This window comes from Camelus dromedarius, chromosome 4 (genome assembly GCF_036321535.1).
Source record: "Camelus dromedarius isolate mCamDro1 chromosome 4, mCamDro1.pat, whole genome shotgun sequence".
NCBI lineage: Eukaryota > Metazoa > Chordata > Mammalia > Artiodactyla > Camelidae > Camelus > Camelus dromedarius.
Genome location: NC_087439.1, coordinates 16284955 through 16311724, shown reverse-complemented (window position 1 = coordinate 16311724; position 26770 = coordinate 16284955). Strand labels below are relative to the sequence as shown.

At 37.8% G+C, this 26770-nt stretch overlaps 1 protein-coding gene across 13 annotated transcripts in view; it reads left to right on the top strand.

The window, feature by feature from the left end:
- NCKAP5 (NCK associated protein 5) overlaps nt 1-26770 on the top strand; it is a 918970-nt gene that overhangs the window by 496197 nt on the left and 396003 nt on the right. The gene's annotated exons all lie outside the window — the stretch shown is intronic.

Genomic DNA, 26770 nt, shown 5'->3' with positions numbered 1-26770 from the left:
CAATGCCCTAAGACCCTAGCAATGACTGACCTGATTTCTCTCTCTATAGTTTTGCCTTTTCCAGAAATTCTTATCATTGAAGTTATAAAGGATTTAGCTTTTTATGTGTCTGGCTTCTCTCACTTAGCAAGTCTTTTGAAATGCATCCCTGCTGTTGCACATGCCAGTCCTTTATTCCTTTTCATTACTTAGTAGTATTCCATTTGTTTATCCATTCACCTGAGGGTGGGTTTCTTCCAGTTTTGGGTGAGTATAAAGTTGCTATAAACATACAACTTTTGGGCCCAGGTCTTAGTGTGTTTTCATGTCTCTTGGGCAAATAACTAGAAATGGGATTACTGAATCATATAGTAAGCACATGTTTACATTTACAAGAATCTGCCAAACTGTTTTCCAAAGTCCCTGTGCCATTTTGCATTCCCACTAGCAAGGTGCAAGGAGTTCGAGTTGTTCTGTGTTGATAAATGCTTCTTGAAAAAACAAAACACAGATACAGAAAATTACACAGAAGAAAGGTTTGGCTTAATAAATTACTCTAAGGTGAACATTCTCATAATCAACACCGAGTCAAGAAAGAAAACTGCCAGCCACCGAGAATTCCCTCCAGGTGCCTCTTCCTAATCTCAACCTTCATCTTCCCCAAATAAGTAATTATTATCTTAACTTCAGAGCAATAACCTCCCCTTGTTTTTAATCAATTTTTTTTTCATTTTATATGCATCCCTAGACATTATAATCTTGTCTCTTTTTTATAAAGCTGACATATCTTTAGGTAACCAGTAGGTTACCCTCCATCACTTGCTGCATCTTCAAATGTATCTGTTGAAAAACCTAGAGCATTTGGCCTATAGAGTCTCTCAGAGTCTAAATTTGTTGATTACTATTCTTGGGGCCATCCAACATGCTCCTCTGTCCTCTGTATTTTCTGCAAATCAGCAGGTGTTTCCATGCATTGCTGTTAATAATGATCTAAATAAGGAGTTAAAGGTTGCTGTGGCCTGTCTGTCCAAGGGGCAGAGAACATTCCTCATATCCCCATCTATGTTTTATACTACTATTGATGACCTTTGCCATGATGCTCATTCAAAATAGATTTGTTTGAATCTGGTTGAAGAATGAATGGATGACTAAAAGAATGAATGGATACCTTCTCTGAAGCACAAAAGGTGCAGCCAGCATTGTACTATGAAAGACTGAAGTCAAACACATGGAAGAATTTTCAGGATACTGTGTTTATAAGAGAAAATTGCTTTCAGGGGAGGTTTTAGAATGGCCATTTCTGGGGATCTTTAAAATTTTGGTAATAGTCATCATTCTTAGAGTTATAAACTATGATGGCCTGGGAGGATGAGGCACTGATTTCCCATTCCTGGGTTTCTGTGATAGAGTGCTCACCTATAAAAGATGAGTTGTCTGTTTCAGAATCTTCTTTGCAGAGTTCCTGTCTGCAGGGCACTAAATGGAATTCGGTGCATTGAAAGTTTGCTTCCCATAGGGTAAAGTTTACTTTCGGAGAGTGTTTTATGACCCTCACATAACATTTACACCAGTCTGTCTAGGGTAGCTTATTGGACAAAAGCCAGGCAGCAGTCTCAGTAGTGAGGATTGTTGTTCTGACTACCTTTTTGGTCCACAGGCAGTGCATTTAAAATGAGTGGTATTCCCGCAGAGTATATCTCCGTGTGCTGATTTTCAACACTTGGAAGGATTCTTTGAGATCCTTTGTTTAATTTGTGAAAAATAATTCAGTTAAGATGGTCCTTGTTTGTAAATGTCTACATCTGTTGCTAACAAACAGCCTAAAGCTTTTAAGCATCTTTCTAGAGAATAAAGTAGGGAATTAGCTATGCTGAAGCTATAGGGCTCTGATAAAAGAAATATGTTGTAGTTTTCATTAACTTGTATTTGAGAATTCTTTTCACAGTTCTTCTGACCAAAGGTTTTTCACCTGTTGTTTGTAGTAGCAGCAAGTGACAGGATATATTTTCTCAAAACACCAGTATGAGTTTGACTTTGTGTAATTTCTGTGACATTTCAAGCTGTTAGATTTTATCGTGTTTTTTATTAATATTGATATAAACATGGCCACAAAAAATGATGACTTTTACACTTATTTTTCAATGTTTCCAAAACGATTCCCTACATTATTTCACTCAATTCTCATTATAACCTTATGCGTGGTAGGTGGGACATATTATAATATCATAATTTAAATAAACACAATATTGAAACTTAACAAATAAAGCAGCTTGTTCATGGTCTCATGGCTAGGTAGATACATGTCTAGATCCTAGAACTTCTGAATTCTGGTCAAATACTCTTTCTGTTCCCACATTCATTCATTTTGTAGTTTATGATCTCTGATAGAAAATGAACTTTTGAATGATAGCAGATGCAATTATTTCATACAGATCTCAGCCTTGATCATAAATTCACACTTTCTGCCACTGATGGCATTTCTTAAACTCGATCGTCATCTGACTGAGATGGCACCCAAGAGAAACATGGACCAGAGGGATAAATGAAATTATATTAAATGAAATAAAAAAACTTGGCAACTACCATTTTCTCATTTCAAATTCATAAACAAAGTCCAATAGTTGTACCTTTAGTGCCTCTTCTACGGTCTCTACTTTCTTAGTATATTTTAGACTGCGTTACCAAATTAGCGAGGCTGATGATAATGATATTCCCAAATATCCAGCCTACACTCAAATTATAATTACATTTATTACGTGGACTGTATAGTCATTGAAGTTGGCCAAGATCACCCGGATCTCCCCTCTGCAGCTGGCTTGGACAGTATGTGTTTAGCTAACAAAGCCCGGTTCCAGATTTACCTTCTTGATCCCTTTTATAACATTCTGCTTTCCTCACTTGACAGTTATACTGACTTTAGTCACATAATTATATATTTTTCTTGCTAGCATTTTTAGACCTCAATATGATGTATTCCCCCTAATAGACTATCAACTTATTATGGTTCTAGACTGATATATGGTAGGTCCTCAGTAAATACTGTAATAAATGAATAAAGTAATACTTCCAATGGGCCATGTTGCTATTTTAAGCTATTGTTTATTGAGCCTTCATTGTGGGTGACATTTGGCTATTCTGGTGCTGTATCCTGTTTGCCCAAATAATTTTCCGACGTCTAATTTATTTTGATTTTATTTAATTTAGAATTTTTTCATTTGGGTAGTGTTTCATTCAGAGTAAGATTTTTCAGGTGCTATTGAGAGCAAAGTGTGACAGTCTTTTTTTTTTTTTTTTTTTTTTTAATGACAAGATTGGTTTGACTCTGTGCTAAGCAAAGTCGGGGGCACAAGTTAAGTCGATCCTGTCCCCTGCCCTTCAGGATCTTATGGTGCAGATAGAGTCATGCTCAGAAAAAACCTAAGGTTAGATGAAATCAAATCTTTGCCGCAATAAAGGGAAATAAAAATGAACTTGACAAACTCTTCTAGCCAGAAAGGGATTCATTTGAGACCAGTATTGAAGCATTGTGGAGGTGAGGAGGGTTTAAGAGAGAACTGGAGAAAGGGCATTTTAGATGGGTCTAAAGGTGTAAGTATCCCAGTGGGTTTCAGAAGCAGCTGACAGTTGGGGGTTGCTAAGGCTCAGATCCTGTAAGTCCCTTGTTCAAGCATGCTAACCCTTTGAATCAAGTGCCTGTCATTTCCTTGCATCCTGTGTCATAACAGAATGCCAGGCCCTACCTTCGCAGTGTTGATCTTGGGAACATCTCAATCACACAAGTCAGTCTTACTTTGAACCCTTTCCTTGAGCCCAGCGGTCACCTTTGATGTCAGAAACACCTTAAGAATTGATTTCTATTCCCTCAGCAATTCGCATTGTTGTCAAGAGAGTCCTCAGTGAAATAGTAATATATTTACTATACTTCCAATATTCATGACAGATATAATACTTACAAGTCTATTGCCTTTTCGGAAACAATCACCAAAGCACACGATGTGTTATTGGGAAACACCCTACGGGTCTTTGTAATAGATTTGAATGACTTCAAGATTCTGCAGACCCAGACTTTCTGAACAGGCTCTGAGTACGGAGTTGAGTGGTAGAGGAGTAAGGCTGTAGGGACTGCTTCAGGGCACCTAAAACACATTAGAGGATGGTCAGGACCTGGAGATCACAGTGATGGTTGAGAACATCCATCATTTAAAAAAGCCTAGAGAGGCAGAGGACCAAGTCTGAATGCACAAGGAGAGAACTCTCAGATGTGAACAATGGCAAAGCTGTGCACTTTAAACTTCTCTGATGACCCTTTAAACATAAGATACCTGAGATGCATATGTTTAACTCATTTAGGTGTTATTAACATTTAAGGAGAGCTAACAACGTGCCAGATGCTAGTCCATGTGCCAGGGATATTGGAATGAAACAAAAGAGAGAAATGTCTCTTTCTTATGAAGGAAACATAATACTACATGCAATTTAATCCTTAAAACATTCCTATTATCTCTCTTTTGTAGATGAGGAAAATGAGGCTCATATGGGTGGAAGAACATAACTGTCATTACACAGCTAGCATGTATTATAGCTGGGGTTTGAACTCAAATAGCCTGGCTCTTAACCATTACTCTATACAATTTCCTGTTTCAGTTACCTACAAAAGAGCAAGGGAGCTAATATTTATTGAGTAGTAACCTTGTACTGGTTACTTTTGGGGATGCTTTAGACATGGAATCTCATCCGGTGAGGAAGCACTAGTATTCCATATTTTATAGATAAGAAAAATAAGACCCAGAGACGTTAAGTAATTTACGAAAGGTCACACAGCCACTAAAGAGCTGAGTGAGGATTCAGCTCCTGTCTATCTGCCCCTTAAGATACATTTTCTTCCTATTGTACACTACAAAAACTAGTAGATGTTAAGCTTCTCAAAAATTCAGTATTTGTTGCAATGCAATCTTTATCTTTTGAGCAGGCATATATAGTTAGTGTTTTGGATATATACCAGCTTAATGAAATTTTTCTCCCAGTGTTTTCAAGAATCTGTGTGTATCTATTCATTGCTTGTCATATGTTCTACTTGACTGACAAGTTTCTCTGTCATTTTGTATAAGGCACAAAACATTGTTTTAGACATATATTTTCAAGCCAATTCACCCTAAAACTTATAAAGGCATATAATAATTAAGTTCAAATAGCATTGCACCTGTTTTCAGAATTACTTGATTAAGGAAGCTTTAGCAATTTGAGAAATTCATCTTGAGTTAAATTTGAAGTGACTATTAGATGTAAATATGGTGATTTATGAAGTCTCATATTATTTCCATTATACTACTTCTCAGAATACTCTCATCTAGATTTCTTCCTTAGTTTCAACATTTCAATCAATATTTTTCTTCTTATTTTCATATACATGCAATCAGCACATCACCAGAAAGAAATACCAGGTAGAGAAGGGTGGATATATGTATATGCTATGATTTATCTAAGAAGGAAGTGGGATGTGTGTACATATGTGTATATACACATGTAAACAAATGCATGAAAAGAGGTGTATTTGGAAGGATAAAGTAAAACTTTCAAGATAGTTAACTTTAGATAGAAAGAGAGGATGGGACAAGAATAGAAGCTAAATTTCTCTGGATAAAGTTTGTTTTGAGGATTTGGCTTTTAAAATATGTGAGGGTTGAATATAATCATAGCATAACACCTAATTTAAAAATTCTGAAAAATTGAAAGGACAACAAAACACATAAATCTAACTGTAAATTTAGTGAATGACAAAACTACACAGAGAAGAATCATTTGAAGTGACTTCAAGACATAGAAGTTCATACATTCATAGAAGGATATATTAAAGACAAAAAGAAATACAGTTATGCTGTACACCTAAAACTAATACAATGTTATATGTCAAATAAATAAATAAAAATGAAAATGAGAAGAATAATACATTCAGTTATCTGAAAAAGAGAAAGAAAAATGTAGTTGTCTTTAATAATCGTATTTTTGGAAGTAGTGTTGCTGTTGCTATTCTGAGACTGTTTTTAGAAAGACTGAGTATCCAATTTGAAAAGGCTTCTACCAATCAAAAACATCTCAATTTGTGCATCAATAAGAATAAAAACAGTAGTGCATTGAAACACATCAGCAATGTCAAAATCCTTTTGTTCATAATGATACAAAACAGCCTCCAAACAACCTTTAGAGGATGCTAAGGAACCAACTAGTTATTTTCAAAACTGATAAAAAAAGGAAAAGGATCAGGCATCTATCCTGTCTTTCCTTTAAGAACTGTAACAAAATCACTGTTGAGGGGCAAGTTTCTCTTTATTTCAGCTAATAAATAATATAAATTCAAAAAGGAATGATATAATTAAAATATATTTTGTAACCCCTAATGTAACAGTGGATTTAAGTAGTGATCACCATTGGCTGATAACATCACAGGGAGAGACAGCTGTCTGTTATGTGTATCCTGATGGAAATACACAGTGCCACTTAGGAAACCATCTTGCCAAAACAAAAAACAAAAACAAAAGTAAAAAACCCTGAATGTAATCAAGCCTGCAGACCTAATGACCAATTTAAGGAAACCTCATGAAAATAGGTGGTCAGAATTCAAACTACGGGGACTTCTACAGGACAAACAACCTGGTTTCTTCAACAAATAAACTGCAAGGTAGAAAAAAAGAAAAGGGAGAAAACCTATAGATTAACTCTCCAGAGACATTGTGTGGACCTGATTTGGATCCTGATTTGAACAAACAGTATAAAGAAAACAAATGAGATATTGGAATATATGAACGGGTTGGAAGATTTGTATTCTTCTTGGCCATTTTATACAGTTCATGCTTTTTAAGTGTGGTAATATATTATTACCTTTTTAAAAAGAGTCCTCATAGTCTAAACATATGTGCTGGCACAAATATGTGACTTGCTTTAAATAATCTGGAAGGAGGATGAGGAGTAAATGTGAAACCTTATTGGCCACAAATTAATTATTCTTAAGCTATGTGATGGGCACATGAGAGTTCTGTATGCTATAACCTCTACGTTTGAAAATGTCTGCAATTTTTCATAAAAAAATAAAGAAGAATATCTCAGAAACATATTCCTTGTTGTGTCTTACTAGCTATAATCATAATATTACTAAAGAAATTAACAGAATTTAATATAATTACTTTTTAATTTGTAAGACTATACTTTTCTAAAATTAACTCTAATATAGCCCCACCCCTAACATTTACAGGGGCCTTGAGTAGAAGTAAAATGGTAGCACACGTTCCTCATGTCAGGTGTTTGAAAGTCACAAGTCAGGTTAGCAAACTGCCAAAAAAATATGTTCTACTCCCTTCCCTTGAGGAGTATAACGTCATCACATCCTGGAAGGCCAAATTTGAGTTTAAAATTCTCAGATTCTTTTCTGTGTTTTGTACCAGGACAGGTTTGTAACTCCTGGCCTGAGGCCTGATCCTTTGGTCACCTTCCTTTCTCTTCCTGTTCCATCCCCATCTTCCTTTACCACCAGGGACCGCAGCGCACCTGTATGTATGCCCCAGCTTTCATGTCTACACCCTTTTCACATCCCCTGTATGCTGCCTCTTCTTGGGCCTTGAGGGTACACAGAGGCCTGTGCAGATCCTAGAAGCAGGCACAGGGCCATTTGGAAGGAAATTCCTGGCTCACAAGTACGCAGAGCATCCTGAGGCAGAAGGAAGGCACAGATTCTGCCTGGGCACATCCTCTTGACCATGAAGAATCCTCACCTGGTGGAAATTAGTGATTAATGGAGGGTCACAGCAGAGCCCTCTGAAGTTCAGGGCCCAGAGCCAGACATCTTGTGCCTGAGTCCAAGGGAGATAGTGTTACTGAGTCCAGACTCGTTCTGCTTGCCGCACAACAGGCCAGTAAATCGGGACATGAGGTGATGGGGCAAGGGACAGTGACTTCACTCGTAAAGCCAGCAAGTCGAGAAGATGGCAGACTAATGTCCTGGAGAACTGTCTTCTCCAAGTCAGAATTCAGGCTCCTTTTATACTAAAAAGGGAGGGGTGTGGTTGGTTGTTGCAAACTTCTTGGTGTAGGAATTCTTTGTTCTTGGAATCCTTTGTTCTTGTAGCTGTCCATGTGGGTCAGATCATGGTGCCCCTGTAAAACCTCCAACAAAACAAACGTTATTTTCTATTCTGCAACTTGTTATATGAATGCAAAAGTGTTAATATCCTTAAAGATCAGAGCCTTGAGAATATGCTGTCCTGTATATTTCAGGCTATAGGCAACATTCTTTTACAAAAGGTGCAGAGCTAGCCAGACTAAGCCTAGAAAACAGGGCACAGGGTTGAAGCCAAAGGAACAGATCTAATATAGAGTCAGATTTGTTCTTTTTCTATTACAGTAGGTCTCTGTTAGGTTAAATTCTATAATTCTTACAAGAAACCCTTAATTTTGCTCACATTGTTTGACATCTTGACTTCTTTGTGACATTTAGCTTTTGCAAATATTAGCAACAATTCAGCTAAAATACAAACTGAGCATTAGTCTACTAAATTTTATTTTTTGCTCTCAAAGTATATTTAGCAACTTCCAAGGATTTAGCTGTCCATCCACTTTGTGGAATTAACACCAGTTCAAACCATATTTGACAAAAACAAAACAAAACAAAAACACCTAACTTTCTCAACCATCCTTAAAGGAAGAAATGATTCTTGTGTGAGCAGCATCCAAGGCAGGGGCACTGGCCTACTGCCTGAACTCTACAACATGATGCTACTGGGGTAGGAGGGGGCTGCTGTTCTGTTAAGTTGGCAGAAAACGTTCCCAGAACAGGGAATATAATCCCATGGAACAGAATTCAATAAGGATAACTGCCCTGGTTGCCCTCTGGTCCATCATCTGGGGACAGTTTCATTCTAAAAATTGCTGAAAGTTTTAAGGCCAGCAGTGGACTCCATGCAAACATCTGGCCCCCAGTCAGTTCTTATAGAAATAAGACAATCAACTATGGGACAGTGTGCTCCACCATGGTGACCTTGGGTGCAGTTTAGTGGCATCTGGACATTGTAGGAGGCAAATTATAGGATAGTACTGACAATAGTTTTATATTAAGCCAAATGGCTGCTACTCATCTGTCTACACAAAAGCGTGGAAGGGATTCCAGTCTTCTATGTCTGACTACAGATGGCATTGCCATTATTGTGGCTGGTGGTTTCAGCTGAAAGTTAGCATCAGAAGTATAGCTACTAATTATACTGTTAATCTATTCCTTCCACAGATTTTTTAATGAGTGATTTTACTGTGTATCAGATACTGTTACATACATTCTGCATTTGTGTGTGTATGTGTACTCATTTAATCCTTGCGGTTAACCAATCAAATGAGTAACATCATAACTATTTAAAGATGAGTAAACATAGCCATAAAAAAGAATAAAATAATGCCATCTGCAGCAATATGGATGGACCTGGAGATCATTCTAAGTGAAGTAAGCCAGAAAAAGAAAGAAAAATACCATATCATAATACTTAAGTGTGGAATCAAAAAAAAAAAAAAGACACGAATTTATTTACAAAGCAGAAACAGAATCACAGAAATCAAACTTAGGGTTATTGAGGGGGAAGAGGGTGGGAAGGGATAAATTGGGAGTTTGAGATTTGCAGATACTAACTACTATGTATAAAATAAACAAAACGTTTCTATTGTATAGCACAGGGAATTATATTCAATATTCCGTAGTAACCTACATGGAAAAAGAATATGAAAAGGAATATGTGTGTGGATGTGTATGACTGAAACATTATGCTCTACACCAGAAATTGACACAACATTGTAAACTGACTATACTTCAATTACAAATTAAAGATGAGTAAGCAAACTCAGAGAGCTAAGGATATAAAACCAGTAAGAAATTCTGTATCATATTTGACACATAGTTTTCCACTCCCAAAGTTTTATGCTTTTTCTATACATTGTACTGCCTTGATCATCCCATTTTCTTCTATGGAGAATTTTGCTCTTCTGTATCCTTGCCAGAATTCTGTCTCAGAACCCCTCACATAATCTCTTAATTCACCTGGAATCTTATTATCTATTCTCGAGGTGTTCTGCCACTCATACTCTGCCATGTCCCTCTGTTACTAGAATAAAAACACCATATGGTTTTCCAATAGTCTGTCTTTTACTGCATGGTCACTATCTTGTATTTCTCACTTAAGCATCCTATTAACCGCATATTCATCACAGTTCAGCCTGAGTGAGTTCTCGAGTGAAATTGGAACTGATTACAGTGAAGAAACATTTCCACTTACCTTGCCCCTCCCTGCACCAAAGATACCAAGGCTCATTCTGCTTTGGGTCATGTTACTGTAATGGGGACTATTCTTATTTCTGTGGAAATCATGACAGAGGCCTAGGGAGGTGGTGGTCACAGTAATATTTGTAGAGTGGTGTTTCTACCTGTGAAAAGTCCACGTGGCTGTCCTGATGTCTCAGGTTCGTGTTGATTAAATGGAAATGAGCTGATCTTATTCACTGGTTGATTCATACCTGTATTCTATCTCCCCATAAATTCTGTGGACCTTAATACATCTTGCGTATCAACTTGGCCTGGGAATGCAGTTGGTACCCAGTAAGTATTTGCTGGTTGATAAGTTGGGTCCACAGTAGCAATGATTAGATGTGGCTTTAGCTAAGGTGGCCAAGGCCTCAGTGAGATCCAGCTCAGAATGAGTACAGAGAAAGGTAATTGTACAGTATTACCTGCTTTCAAAGTGCTTTTTGCCTGTAGCAGTAGTTCCGAATTCACCTTCACTTAAATCGGTCACAGTAGAAAATGTGTGGGAGGAAGCTTTTTTCTCTTTCTCTCACTTGGTGTGTGTTGTGAGCTAAATTGTGCCCTCCCCTAGATTTACGTGTTGAAGTCTAACTGACCCCCATGCGACTGTATTTAGCCATAGGTTTTGTAGGGAGATTACTAAGGTTAAATGAGGGCATAAGGGTGGGACCCTAGTCACATAGGACTGGTTCCCTTATAAGGAGAGGAAGATGCACCAGAGTTCATTCACTTTCCATCTACATACAGAAGAAAGACAACATGAGCACACAGTGAGAAGGTGGCCATCTACAAGCCAAGAAGAGAGTCCTCATCAAAGACTAACCCTGCCGACCCTTTGATCTTGGGCTTCCAGCCTCCAGAAGTAAATCTCTGTTGCTTAAACCACCCAGTCTGAGTCATTATGTTCTGGCAGCCCCAGCAGACTAACACAGTGTGTGAGAGTAGACGTGCAGAGCTGTTACCCTGCCTTCATATTTTTGTATGTGGCACACTTCCCCGGGTTCACAGATGAGAAAAGCCATGAGTTATGTGTAATATCCAGCATGTCACTCCATCTCCTATCCTGTTCAAGAAAATACAATAGGAAACATGTGCATGAGGCTAATGTGATTATCAAAAATGATACTCGCATTTTTCTTACCCTAATAGATAGAGGTACTGGGTTGACAAAATGCTAAAATACTTCCCTCCCAGTTGAGAAAAGCTTAGGTTTTCTAAACCTCCCTCCTCTCAATGCCCTCTGTACTAACAACGTTTCTTCTCTAGTTCTCTGGACAGCCCCATCATCCAGCACCTGGGACAGCGGCAACCACTCAGGCCAGCATCCCTTCCGGTTGGTAGATGTCCAGGCCCTACTAGCTGCAAATACTTTATCACCCCTACTTATTTGAGAAATAAACCTGAACTAGCTTTGTAAAGTAAGTCATTTGCAAGTTTTAATACTTTATTAGTAACATATAACTAGAGGGACTTTGCAACTGGTTGCAAGTCACAATGCCACCACTGAGAACTGTTGCAGGAGCTCACAAAAGGAAATCTGTGAGTCTGTGAATGAGACCCTTTAAGCATGTAAGAGACTGGCTTATGAACATCTTCTGCAAGTCTTTAGGGGATGAGGGATGATAGTAAACCCCAGTTACTGTAAGACTGGCAGATGATGAATAACGTACTTTTGTTTTACTCTTTGGGTTTCATCTTTTGATCTGAAAAAAAAGAAAAAAAAGCAAGTCCAAGGAAATGAGTAATATGTGTCAGTTAGGGGCATAATCATAATAATTTATTTACTTGAACGACCGTCTTTCTGCATGTGTCTATGGCTACTTGGTACAATAATTCAAGTTATGTTGCTGTTCTTTTTTCTGAGCTTCATTTTAGGATATTCCATGATATGTTTGCATGGAAATGTTTTAATATTTGGTTTTATATTTTTTCCAGAAAAACTGGATTATATTGAGGATGCCTAATGGAATCAATTCTTGATAACTATTTTAAACCCCTTAATTACTGGAATGCAAGAAAATGCTTCATTTTAAAAAGTGATTTTTTAATCTTTTATTTTTATAACATTTGCATTTGGAAAGATTACTTTTTTTGTTTACAGTTATTACAAAATACTGGGTATATTCCTCATGTTGTACAATACATCCTTGAGCCCATCTTACACCCAATTTTTTGTACCTTCCACTCTCCCACCCCTATATTGCCCCTCCCCTCATCTACTGGTAAGCTGGTAACCACCAGTTTGTTCTCTGTATCTGTGACATATGCTCTTTTCTGTTATATTCAGTTTGTTGTATTTTTTAGATTCTACATATAAGTGATATCATAAAATATTTGTCTCTCTCTATCTGACTTACTTAACTTGGCATAATGCCCTCCAAGTCCATCCATGTTGCTGCAAATGGCAAAAATTTTGTTATTTTTTATGACAAAAAATAAGTAGTAGTATTCCATTGTGTATATATATACCCCATCTTCTTTATTGAAACATCTGTTGGTGGAAACTTGGGTTGTTTCCATATCTTGGCAATTGTAAATAATGCTGCTGTGAACATTGGGGTGCATGTATCTTTTCGAATTAGTGTTTTTGTTTTTGTTCACATCTATACCCAGGAGTGGAATTGCTGGGTCACAGGGTAGTTCTGTTTCTAGTTTTTTGAGAAACTTCCATGCTGTCTTCCACAGTGGCTGTACCAATTTACATTCCCACCAACAGTGTAGGAGGGTTCCCTTTTCTCTACCTCCTCACCAGCATTTGTCATTTGCATTCTATTTGATGATAGCCATGGGTGTGAGGTGCTATCTCATTGCGGCTCTGATTTGCATTTCCCTGATGATTAGCGATGTTGAGCATCTTTTCATGTGCCTGTTGGCCATCTGCATTTCCTCTTTGGAAAAATATCTCTTCAGTTCTTCTGCCCATTTTTTAATCATGTTGTTTGTGGTGGGGTTTTTTTTTTTTTTTTTTTGATGTTGAGTTGTATGCACTGTCTATATATGTTTGATGTTAATCCTTTATTGGTCATATCACTTGCAAATATTTTCTCCCAGTCAGTAGTTTGTCTGTTTGTGTTGTTGATGATTTCTTCTGCTGTGCAAATGCTTTTAAGTTTAATTAGGTCCATTTATTTATTTTTGCTTTTATTTCCTTTACTTTAGGAGATGAATCCAAAAAATATTGCTGCAATTTATGTCAAGGAGTATCCTGCCTGTGTTTTCCTCAAAGAGTTTTATAGTATCTGGTTTTATATTTAGGTCTTTAATCCACTTTGAGTTTTTTTTATATATGGTGTTAGAGAATGATCTAATTTCATTCTTTTACATGTAGCTGTCCAGTTTTCCCAGCACCACTTATTGAAGAGACTATCTTTTCTCCATTGTATATTCTTGCTTCCTTTGTTGTAGATTAATTGACCATAAGTATGTGGGTTTATTTCTGGACTTTCTATCCTTTTCCATTGATCTGTGTGTTTCCATTTATCTATGTTTTTGTGCCAGGACTATACTGTTTTGATTACTGCAGCTTTGTAACATAGTCTGAAGTCAGGGAACATGATTTCTCCAACTCCATTCTTCTTTCTTAAGATTGTTTTGGCTATTTGGGGACTTTTGTGTTTCCATATAAATTTCAAAATTACTTGTTCTAGTTCTGTGAAAAATGCCCTTGATAGTGATAGCACTAAATTGGTAGATTGCCTTGGTTCATATGGCCATTTTAACAATATTGATTCTTCCAATTCAAGAACATGATATATCTTTCCATCTGTTTGTGTCGTCTTAACTTTCTTTCATCAGTATCTTGTAGTTTTCAGAGTACAGGTCTTTTACCTCCTTAGATAGGTTTATTTCTAGGTATTTTATTCTTTTTTGATGTGATGGTCTATAGGATTGTTTCCTTAATTTCTCTTTCTGGTACTTCATTGTTAGTGATAAAGTTCTTTAAAAATATCAAACTCAAAATTACAATAGCTGTTTTTTGTAGCACGCAGGTATGCTTAAATGAAATCTAGGCTTTTGAGCTCCTACAAAAACTATACATGAAATTTTTAAAATATAGCAAAATCATGAATTTAACACCTTCAAGTATTTTACTTTCTATATCCATATGTGGTAATTATTTAATAGTTTACTTTTGCAGGCATACAGGAGATATGATTCTCATAATTCTCTACCAAAAGCATTACTGATTTAGTGGTCAAGAATTGTTGATTCCCTAATTTATTACTGAGGATAATTTACAATATTTTGGTTTCCAGTAGCACACATTATTTCCAAATTGCTTTGTAGAATTTTGTTCCCATAAATTCTGCAGCACAAATCACCTCATCTGAGTTTAAAGGTCTGACTGTATCGCTCTTAGATATATTACAGCCAAAAAAAAAAAAGTCTGAATTCTATAAAGCACTTTTACCATGAGATGCTCAGGGAGCTTACATTGTTTCAATTAATGTTCCTGTAATTTGAGAGCTTATGATACATGATCAGGGACTTTTCATCCACTCTCAAGAAGGGTTTGGTAAATTGCTTCTTTTACAAATCGATGCAAGAGTGATTTGTTGGACCTTAGCAAGATGTGGAAGAAGGCACAGAGAATGAAAATAGACTTGATAAAATTGTAGACCATGGCATACTTTCCCTCAAATACTAAAGATATTTTTATACAAGGAAGAGTTAATGGAGGTCATTACAGTGAGAGTGGAAACTGTTTTCTCTCATTCATTCATTCAAGTTGATTGTGATCATGTTTGATCCTTGGTCAGGAGGAAGGATTAAAGAAATGTGAGAGCATGGTTCTTAGTGTCTGAAGGGGCTCCCTGAAAGACTGTTCTTAAAAAGAGAGGTGCTTTCCTGGAGCAGTGGCATGCTAACACAGACAGTGTCTTCAAGCATTTTCTCTCATTCCGTGCTGGTCACACCCTAAACAGAATGCTTCTTGTCTTGGCAAATATTTCTGTTTCAGCTTTGTACAATTTTCAGACTTCTTTGATTAGGACAGACACAGAGGAGAATTATGCACACTGCCTACTTCCTTATAAATCAAACCTGTGGAATTCCAGAAAATGGGAAACTAGGATAGTCTTCAAGTTACATTAGTGAAATTATTATATGTTCATCATCTTCTCTGAAGAGTCCATAAAAGAAGGGAAGGGAACTTGTACTACAGCATGAGGGATTTAGGCTAGAAGTAATGTAACTATGTCCTAGTAGTAAAGATGGTTAAATGTTAGGGAAACTATTGGAAAGACATTCTTTTTTTTTTTTAATGAATGCATGGTTAAATCATATTCTTGCATATGTCCAGGGAGGTGAACTAGATGACTTTAAAGGTTATTTCCTACCTTAGAGAAATAGCGTTCGAGACGGGCAGAAATAAGAAGATGGTGAAATGATTGTCAGCAAAGCCAGTTAGATGAGGCCTTAACCTATTTTTTAAAGGTCTGTTTCTACTAGATTTGAGCTTCCCAAGGCTGAGGGCTCTATTTATACCTGTATCCATGGAACATACAATAGGACCCATCTCAGTGGCCACCCAGTAAGTGTCTGACTGGAGGTGCTTCCTGGTTGGGGGGTTTGCCAAGGGCATTTTCTCCACTCCATGCAGATGGGCCACTGTTTTCCAGATCTCTCAGTATGAAAATTCAGCAAATGCACATATGGCTTGACTAACATTAAATGAACACATGTTATTTCCATTTGTGCTGTTTTAATGCAAAGCTCCTTGAAATAGTGAGTTCCTCTGCTGCTTTTGAGCTAGACGTCAAATATTCAGAATGGAATTGACACTGTGTCCTGCAACTTTGCTGTAATCCAATGTCCATGGGAAGCAAAATACACAAGTGCAGAGTCCACGATTGAGCTTGCAGCCACAGTCATGACCCATAGATCAGATTGGAGTCCATCAGTGCCCTTTCAGGTGCTGTAAGTAAGGTGATGACAAGGAGCTTGTGGGAGCTGGCTCTGGTCTCCCCAGCCCCTGGGACTTCGCAGAGCAGAGGAGAGGTTTGCTGTAGGTTGACCTGCAGGCAGCCAGAGCTTTTAGATGATCCCTTCTGACCCAATATTTTGGAAGCTTTGGTGATTTAAACATGACCTTGTCACACTACACTATTTTGGATTCAGGCAGCTTTGGAGTAAGCTAAAAATTGCTCCCATCTAAAGCCAGGTTAATGCAAAGATTGACATTTGAAAAGAAAGCAGTGAGACAGTGTCATATACAGGAAAACTCACCAGAGTTTTGGTTTCAACCCCACAAATAAGGTGCTGGATGACCTTGAGTGATTCCTTTCATTTCCTGGGGCCCCAGTTTCTTCATTTCTAACATAAATCCTTGGGTTCTTTCTCACTGTAACATTTTATGAGTCAATAAAAATTTTCAAACTTCCAGAGCAGCTGTTTCCACAAATCTGTTCCCACTTTCAATAGTCTGGTCAGACTATATTTTTAAAAAACTGCTATTTCTACAGTCACACAAGTTCTGCCTCACCACTTCCCAGCAGCATTTAAGGGAAAAAAAAAAAAAAAGAAGCAGAACATCATTAGTTAGAAATGGCTGAACTCAGAGATCACTCTTCACATGTTTTCTGAAACAGGTGACCTTTTCTTGGTGTCTGTGTGAATGGGAAGAAAGTACTTATGTCCCCTCTGGACAGTAAGTAAAAACAGCCCCTGGACAGGTGCCTAATAAGTGCTCCTCAGATAACTGCCCACTGAGTAGGCATTGCTGGTCCTGATGCCTCCTAAAAGATGTGCCCCAAAAGATGCTCTTCCCTGATCACTCCTAAAAGTTGTCCTCTGGTATAGCCCACACTATGCTATATTTCTCCAATACAGTCAGCTTCCTGTGTTTTTTCCTTTCTTAACAGGGAAGATAGCTGCCAAGGGAAGGAAGGAATAAAATACAAGGTGGGTGGGTAGGGGAGCAGAGCACATATGGTAGTATTTTGGCTTGAGTGAACAGGATTTATGTTTTATTTCTATGGCTCTGAAAGCTTAATATAAACATGTTGGGAGAGGAAGAAAAGAAAAACAAAATTTATGCTAAGAATATAAGCAGGAAGCTTCAATAGAGTAATAACAAAAACATTTTTAAAAATTAGTGTTACCTAGTTCCTCCTTCAGACCCTCTAAGCACCTCCTGTGCCTGTCAGGGCACGTGCTGAATGCCATTTGGGACCCACTGGATTTAACCATGGAAACCAGTGTGTCTTCTTAGAGTTTGGTATCCTGCTACTCAGCATGGTGGAATGCCGAGTAGATTGACTCTGTGTCTGAGCTGTTTGAATGAAGAGCCGATGAAGACAAGTAAAATGGCTACAGCAGACAGAGCCCAATTTTGAGAGGGAGACGAATAGAAGGAGGCAGGGTTCAAAGGAATAGCTGGAGGAAATGCTCCCAGGCGAAGTGATAAAGTCAGGTGGAGAGATTCAAATGAAAATTAGTATTTTATCCTCTTCTAGATGAGGACAATTAGAATTCCCCAAACTCAAACCAGTGAGAGGGACAGTCATTATGTCCACGTGTTTATTGTCCTTCAAAACCACTAGCAAGTAAATAAAAAAAGTAATGTCCCTTAGCCAATCTTGGATGAAATGATTCTAAGCATCTGTGTTCACTGGTTGAAGGTTAAAAATAAAAGGAGAGTCCTATGAAGAGACATATGTTCATGTACAATTTTTAATGAGGATATAAATATCTTAGGTGCAGTCAGTGGGGAGAATCTAAAGAGATCTGTAAAAACATGAAGGACTAACATATCGAGCAGAAAATAAAAGACATAATGTGATTTTCCTAGAAAATGAGGTGAGGTTATAGTTGCATGTGTCTACAAGACAAAAGAGAGTTCTCCCAGAGGAGGATGACTGCCGCTTTGCCCAGAGAAGTGGGGGAGAGAGAGAGGCAGGCACATGGCAGGAAGGCTGTGCAATCGTTAACAGTTCTTCTGTTTGGCCTTCGCTACAGAGGTTCATAGTCAAAGGATGCTAATGCAGTAACAGTTAATGAGCAGGTGGGTGAGTTCTCATCTGGAGCAAGCAGGTTAAGACACACTTCAATAATTGAATGTGTAAGTCACTGAGGTTTGATGAAATTCACTTAAGAGTCCTAAAATAAACAGTTGAATGATCTCTGAGTGTTTAGGAAGGATGTGTATGGATGAAAAAATGGTAAGTTTGTTGTTGCATAAGAAGATTGAGGTATAAAAGGCTATAGGAAAACGTAGATTAGAACAGTAATATAAAAGATTAGGGGCTCATGTCTTGAAGGGAATCAAGGAAGAAAAAAAGCAGAAATGAGATCTAAATGGAAAGCGTGGCCAGTCTCACCTGCGCTTCTGCAAACTCCTGAAATTGATGTCAATTTCGTACATGGTTTTGAGCACTCATGATTCTGAAGCCAACATCTCTGCTGGGCTTAACAAATCAGTTGCTTAGGAAGAAATGATCAAGTTCAAATTTAGAAGCTATGAGTTTCTTTATAAAGCAGAGAAATGCCGGTCTCACTAGTCACCCCTCCGGTTTTCTGATCAGTAATGGGGGACATAGTCAAGGATGTGTCACTAAACATTTGGCAAAAATTAAATTCTCAGCAGGTAGAAGTCCTGGTGGGTTTGTAGGCACATCTGTTTGGTGCTGTGTTCAGGGACCAACCAGAGGTGGCACTGGAGTTGGCCTGATTTCTCTGTGTCAGTTAATAAGGATTCATACCTTTGGCTTTTTTCTGAAATTTGTAGCTTTCTAGATTCTTTAATTTGTTTCAGGTTAAGAGGGCAAGAGCCCTCCATCCACTTGGGAGGGTTAACTTTTAGCCAGAAATACTGAAAGATAGTTCCTAAGGTCACAGTTGTGGGCAGTTGAAACAAGGGCGTGGGGTCTGATCAAAAATAGAAGTCACCTCATTTAGTTTATTATTAAAAAGAAAATACCTTATTAACTCCTTAAGTGGATGAAATTGGGTCTCTTTATCCGGCCTTGTTTAGTGTTCATGTGAGTAAATTCTACTGAACCTAGCATTCTGGGACATTGTGGAGATAAGAAGGTATCAGAAACCACAATAACAACACCCCAAATAATAACTTAAATAGCATTGATTATATACCTGGCATCCAGTGTGTGCTGAAGATGTTTTCTATCTTTTAAATCTCACAATAACTGAAGAGTTTGGCACTATCATGGTACTCATTTTATGCGTAAGAGTACTTAACCGTGTTGAGTGACCTGTCCAGCATTTCACCTTGAGCAGGTGACTTCAAACCCAGGCCGTCTAAATCCAGAGCCTTGATTCTTAACCGCATGGGTTTTAGGAAATAGTACTCAAAAAGTAGCCATAAAAGAAAATAGTGGAAAATGAAGGTAGGACTTCCGAAGATGAAGATAACTTGCACTGTTCATTCATGTGGAAAAGATGGAAGGCAAACATAATAACCAACAAATATGTAAAAATATGTAATGAAATTGCTAAGGGGAAAGCTATCAATCATTCTCACTGCGGAAAATGAAAAGAAATGAGCTTTTAGCACCACAGAAATAGGGTGAAGTAGCAGACATGACTCGTAGATGATAAAATGTCAGAGCTGAAAGGAACATCCTCGGATCCCAACCCACCATTTTTTAAATGGGGAGATTGAAGCTCAAAGAGGAAAGGTGACATTTCCAAAGTTACCTATTGAGTTCGTTGCCTGCTGGGACCTGAATCCCATTCTCCAGGAGCTCAGTCCCAAGTGTGAACCACTGCAGATTCTTATCAGTGAAAAGGACTCCTGAGACCAGCGTGTTTGAGTACATCCATGGCTGTGCATTAATTTGCATGCTTATCTGAACTGTTGATTTAAAATGATGCAGTTAGCAATGCCAGAGCCAAAGGCATGTTTGTGGATGCAGTAGAAGATGTGACTAAGTGGTGGTGGGAGTTGTATTAAAGCAAAATGCAGTTTGAACTTGGACTTTGAAATCAAGATCCTGAAGAAAGAGCTGAATGAAGTTGCTTAGACAAATAGCGGTTTATCAGACACGTGCAGGAAATTAACAAAACAAAACAGCTCCTTCCTTCCTTTTTTCCATCTTATTCTTTGACCTGTCATTTACCAGAGTTAAAAGATTCCACTGATACAAAGAAAAACAAAAAGAAAGAAAAAGTCAGTTTAGCATGTTTTACTCTTTGTGACCTCATGCTTTCTCCTACAATCACTGCATTCTTTGCTAAGATTTTACAAAACCTTTAAAATCACTTTTTTTTTCCTGAAATAGATTTTTTTCCCCACAAACTCCTTTTTCTCCCCAATTTTCAGAATCGGGAGTGTTTTGGGAGCCTGGCTGATAAGCCATTGAGGATGTTAGTGACTGATTTGAATGTCATGTGATAGATTCAGCTTCAGCACGTTGTATCTTTCATTCCATTCTGCAGCCCAGAATCCCTGGGGACATCTTTACTTCTTAACAGCCTTCTCTACTTAGCCCAACATATGCCTTCATATGGACTTGAAGCCTCAATGGAACAGTCTTCCAATTACATCCAGAAACATACTTTGATATCAGGGGCCTGCCTTTCCACATGCCTCACATGCCTTAGTATTTTTTGTTATTTGAAAGGAAAAATGTTATTTTTGTCAATCAGTGTTTGTGTATTAAATCTATAGGACCAAAAGTATTGTTAAGAATACGAACATCAACAAAATATTTTTAAAATGGTTAACTTTAATCTCACATCTGTACTGGAAAAATCATTGTGAAAAAGCTTTTTGATATACAACTTTATTTTTCCAAGCCACAGAAGAGAGTTCATTTGAACTGCTTAAATAACAAGTATTCCTACTAATGTGATTCAAAGAGAAGTGACATTTGAGATATCACTTACGAGTTTAAAATAAATGAGACGCTTTTTGCAGATTTTTGCAAGTTTACTATAAGAAATAAGAACGTCTTACCCTGTTGCTACAATCTAGTTCTTACTTTTTTAATTGGAGTACCCACAGCTCAGGAATATTTGGAGAGCAGAAATGTAAATTACTTCAAAGGCAGCACACTGCCATGCCTGGACCCTGGAGTCCCACTGCCTGGGCTGAATTCCAGTTCGCTTTTTACCAGCTATACATCCTTAGACAAGTTCCTTTAATGCTGTGAACTTCAGAGTTTTTTTTGTTTGTTTGTTTTGTTTTGTTTTTGTAAAACGAATCAACTGCATCTGATTATTGAGGCGGCTAAATAAAATAATGTATATTAAGTGTCCCGTGCAGAGTAACAAAAGAGCTCACTAAAATTGAGCGGGTGATATATCACTATCAGATGATGAGTGATCAGTAGCTAACATTGAAATGACAATTCATACTACCCAGTAGATCAAGTGCTTGACCACATGTCACTTTTGAGTGACTCGCCTTGGGGAGTTTATGGCTGGGGGAGGGAGTATGGTTACTTTCCTTGAAATGCTTGTTTCACGTGGATGACTGGAGGGACGTTATTGACATATTCCCATGGTTCATCAGGAGTAATTCTCCATCCACCCGCTAACCCCCATTTTGGACTTTTCCAACTACTGTCAGAAGACCAGAGGAATTCGGTAGCACAGAAACACTGAGGATCCATGGTCCAATGTAAACTTGTCCTGCAAAGGGCCAGACAGTAAATGCTTAAGGCTTTGTGGGCTGGACAGTCATTGTCATAGCAACTTTGCTTTATAGCACAAATGTGGGCACCAATTATAGGGACAAGAAGAGCTGTATTCCTGTACAGCTTTATTTGCAGAAGCAGGCAGAAGCGGTGGTTTGCCTTGTAGGTCTTCATTGTCCAACCTCCTACTGTCGGGAATTATTGTAAGGAAAGGAGGCTGGGGTAACAGTGGAGAAAGGTGAAATCATTCATTAAAGGAATGTAAAATGAAGACCAGCAGATCTGTGAACCTCAACAAGCGAAAAGGGTTTTATAAGTATATTCTGTCCTGTCTGCCTAAGCTTTTTGCTAGTCATTGCTGGGAATATAAAAATAAAGATATTTGAGACGTAGTCTGTGTTTCTTAGAGTTTACAGTTGACTTGGGGCAAATTTAGCAGAGAATCATAGCTAGTTAGTGGCTGTGACCCCAATAATATCTACGCAAATTTCTCTCCATTGTCTAAGTAAGTTGCCAGGAAGATGAAGGCAGGATTCTAAACATAGTGATAAACACTAGAGGAAATCAATTAGCTTTATTCTGAAGAGCTCAAAATATTTCCTTAATATAATTTCATTTACCTCTGTTACATTATTTTGAACTGGGCAACCAAGTCAGAAAAAAAAAAAAGATTGAATCCATATGCAGAAAATAAATTCCAGAGAGATCGTTGGGTAAATTAGAGATAAATTCAAAATTTGAACCCATGGCTGTTTTCATACCAGTTCAAAGCTATTCTCTCCATATGTGCTTACTCTCTTAATAGCATTTGCATTTTTCAGTCATTTACAAAGTTATTCTTGGGGCTGAGAAAAGCTTGTTCTAAGAACCACAATACCTTGTACAATAGTGTTCTTCTGTTAGGAACTAGCATCCAGTCATCCTAAAACAGTAGGAAAAAAAATAAATAACTTTCCATAAATGTTTGTTTAATGTCCACTTTGAAGTACATGATTACTTTACTAAGACACTGCTGAGTCTGGGTCTGATGAATTGCTACCAAGTTTTCTCCTGAGATGTGCTTGCAAGTGCTTTATAGTCTAAGCATATTCCATAAACAATTAAATACCAATTGATGCTCTTACTCTTCATGATTTCTTAAAATGTTGCAAAAAAAAAAAAAAACAATCTAGCAGTCTAGTAACATGTAGTCCTCTGAAACTGGTAATGCATTTCATTTTTCTAGCTCACCACACATATGTAGCCTGAATTGCATGCATTATTTTGAAAGAGAATTAATATCAATATTTTAAGTGTAGCCAAGTGTCTTTAATTACACAGCTGTATTGTTCAGATATGACTAATGTGTTAACCCCATCATCTGGTATTAGTTATTTAAAGTGGATAGTTCAGCTAAATTTTTTTTTTCTGCATTTTAATATTTACTCATTATTAAGGTTGACCTTTTAATGAATATTTGTCTCTGGCTTTAACTCAGTAACCATTAGCAGTAAGTTTAATTGCAAAGTTTTTATGAAACATAACTCTAAAATCGTGGGAAAATGTCAACACTTTAGAATAAGTGGCTAATCATTTTAATTCTCTTGGTATTCCTGCAGCATCATTAATCATGATAGAGTCATTCGATCCTAATATGGATGTAATACCTAATTCTGCAGAGATTCAGCTGTAATTTAGCAACAATTACTGTCCACTTATTATAAAGTGGTGCCGAAAACCCTAATGCAATTACTTCAGTGCATTTAGTTACATTATACAATAGCACTGGAGTTTGCACGTGTTGCAGAAACTTTAGATTGATGTATTTGATTAAAAACACATTATGTTGGAATTTTTTTACTTGAAGTGTTTTTGCTGGTATTTCAGAAGGCACTCCTCACTCCATTTTTGGAATAGTTCTAACTTACTTCAGTGCTTTTGTTAGATATGTGTGTGTGTGTGTGTTTGTGTATTTGCTTTGGGGAATGTAAGCTGTTTTGCTTTTTCTAAACATGTGAAATTTTTGAAGAGAGTATAATGGAAAGATTGCCAAAGGTCAATGACTTTTCAAGTGACTTGCCAGGAAGAAGCTTGTTCACTGGGATAAGAAAGCATCAGCTGCCTTCCTGGGTAACAGAGTTCACCCAGATGGAGAAAATGGAATCTCCAACAAGTTTAGCTCTGACAAGTCCCCTGATGAATTATGCTAGTCACCATGTGCTTCACGACATGTGTTCTTTAATCTTCATTTCATAACACGCTGCCAGTCCCCTAGGGCCAGGTGGCTTTATGGTTCTGCTGTGCCTCTGTGGGGTCAGAGGCATGTGGCCATGCTGGGCAGTAGGAGTTGATTGCTGTTATATCCTTTGTGTGTTTGGCCTCTTCTGTCTTAAGAAGCAGTTCCCACCCCGTTGTAACCACTCATCAAATGCTCAGGGAACTCCCACTTTCCTTCCCTCTTATGGAATCTTGTTCACAGTAGAGAATTTGATAATCTAATAGGAGAGGTGGGAAATTTGATTAGGTAAACTAGTTAGATTTGTATTACTACTGTTGCCAGAAAAATTAAAGTACACGACATGAGAGTTGTGAGTTAAGTTTTCACTGGGGGCAAAATGAGGACTACAGCCTGGGACACAGCATCTCAGATAGCTCTGAGGGACAGGTAGCGGGGGAGGTCACTTTCATAATGATTTTAGTGAAGGGAGGTAGTGAGCGCACATTTTGGCAGGGGCTTGCTTAGTCACAAGAAGGCTGCTGCTAGTCATGAGGAGCAGATGTTTCTACTACCGATTTTAGTACTTTTCTAGGTATGAGAAGATGCAAGAATTGGGGCTCAAAAGATCTTCTGAAAATACCTTACTATCTGAAGGTCTGTTCTGCCAGTTTTCGCAGAGCACACAGTGCCTTGTTCTGATCTCCACCATGAGCTCCTTTCAGGGTGTGTTGAAGGTCAGCAGCTGCAATGGCTAGTGACCTAATCCTTGTAGAGGCAGAAGGCAAGTGACACTTTTTATTTGGCACTACAGAGGAAGACCAGAGCTGATATTGGGGAAAAAAATATTATCTACCACACGTAAGTGCTATATAGGAACAGTCGATGCCTACACCTTAGCAAATGTTTATTAAGACAGTTCTCAATAATCGTGTTCTAGATATTAGTTAAATTGACAGCCCCCCCAACTGTGACCTGTGATATCAATATCAATATCAGCTATGATACTTGAACGTGAATGGATAACACTGTCATCTGCAGAACAAGGTGTCTGTATGCAATCTTATCTATTGACATTGTATGCCCCCCAGGCTGGCACACACTCCAACTACTTAGCCTCCTCCAGTGGCACTCCCAACACTTAGGTGAGGTCTGCTCATGGAGCATAAACTCAACTTCTATTTGTGTAATTGTTCTACCACAGGAAGGTATATCTTTGTATCTTAAAAATAGTCACCTACGACAGAATATTAAACACTCAAATCAAAATTGCCTTGTGGGTTATCAGGAATTCTACATCAGGTCCACCAACACTTCTTTAGTTATAAATTGGTTCGTATTAGATTGGCTGACTCTTGAGCCCTGGATAATTATTTTTATTATAGTGAAATTCTAGAAATATATTGATCAGGAGATATAGGATAATATTATACACTGATAGTAGGAGCATAAATTGGTAGTCACTCTAGTGGGTAATTTTGCAACATCTATTAAGTTTAGAGTGTGTCCGTCCCATGACTAAACAGTTCTACTGCTTGGTATTCACTCGTGTGACACCTCCCTCAATGTACACGAAGAGGCGCATCAAGGATTAGTTGTGGCAGTTTTGTTTGTAGGATTGAACCTCATGAAATTGCTGATTGTTTGACTAATTTTGACATAAAAATGGCAGTCTCATGTGGATCAATTTAGGAATTTAAAAAATGTTCATCAGTAGGAGAATGGTTAAATAAACTGTAGTGTTCATAATTTATCTATTCATGGTGTATCTATTATAATGTTATCTATTATTGCATAACAAATTATTGTAGGATTGAACCTCACAAAATTGCTGATATTTAACCAATTTTGACTTATAAAAATGGCAGTTTCATGTGGTTCAATTTAATAATTTTAAAAGTTCATCAGTAGGAGAATGGATAAACTGTAATGTTCATAATTTATCTACTCATGATTTATCTATCATAATGTTATTTATTATTGCATAAAAAACTACCCTAGAACTCAGTGGCTAAAACACCAAAGATTTAGTATTTCTCACATTTTTTTGGGCTATCTGAGCTAAGCTGAGTGTTTCTTCTGCTCTACATAGAGTCTTTTTGATATTACCTGGAGCTTGGCTTGGGCATGGCTGGGTTCTAATTTCTCTCCTTCTCTACCTACTTCCCCCTCCCTTGCCCTTCCTTCCCTCTCTCTCCCCTCCCTCTCCCTTTTCATGCCCCCCACCCCACCGCTGCCACCAGTGGTTTAGTTTGAGCTTTTATTCTTGCTACTTGGATCACAAAAGGGCAAAAGTAGAAGCTTCAAGGTCTCTCAAGACCTGAACTTAGAAATTCTAGAACATTACTTCCACTAGATTTTATTACTGAAAACACATCCCAAGGCCAGGTCAGACTCAAAGAGAGGGGAGATAACAAAGTGCCGGGTTTGTAGGATGATGGCAGGAACTGCCATCTTTGGAGATGATGTCCCACATACACTATGGAATATGGTGGAGCAGTGAAGAAGAATGAGTTAATGTGCTTAGATTTATAAAACATGTTCTTGAATAAAAGCAAACAGCAGAATGATGAGTGGTACAAGTTTTCTTTTGCTGTGTTCTAAAGTCCCGCAAATTGAGTGGCTTAAAACAACACCCATTTAGTATCTCACACTCCTGTAGGTCAGAAG